Raw genomic sequence first — 265 nt, forward strand, 5'->3', positions numbered from 1 at the left:
CCCTTCTGACCACGTGCTGTGCTGTGCGGAAGCCATGTGCGGGGCCGGCCTCCAAAGATGCCGACTGTTCCCTAGGCCAGGTTTGCAGAAGCCTGATCTTTGGTTTCAAGGGCATCGTGCGTGCAGGCGCATTGGGTTCTTTGAAGTTCCACGTTTGCATGTGGACTCTGTGTGTGTGTGTGCGTTTGTACGTGTGCCTGCTTTACCCACTGAACAAGCAAGTGGGCAGGGAAAAAAAGTTTTACAAGAGTCTTTCTCTTCCCCA

At 53.6% G+C, this 265-nt stretch overlaps 1 protein-coding gene across 1 annotated transcript in view; it reads left to right on the top strand.

The window, feature by feature from the left end:
• The window catches only part of CCND1 (cyclin D1), a gene marked incomplete at its 5' end in the record, with an annotated part of 14910 nt that overhangs the window by 775 nt on the left and 13870 nt on the right, over nt 1-265 (top strand). The window lies entirely within an intron of this gene.

The sequence above is a fragment of the Antrostomus carolinensis genome, unplaced genomic scaffold, assembly GCF_000700745.2.
Source record: "Antrostomus carolinensis isolate BGI_N321 unplaced genomic scaffold, ASM70074v2 scaffold15286, whole genome shotgun sequence".
In the NCBI taxonomy this organism is placed as follows: domain Eukaryota; kingdom Metazoa; phylum Chordata; class Aves; order Caprimulgiformes; family Caprimulgidae; genus Antrostomus; species Antrostomus carolinensis.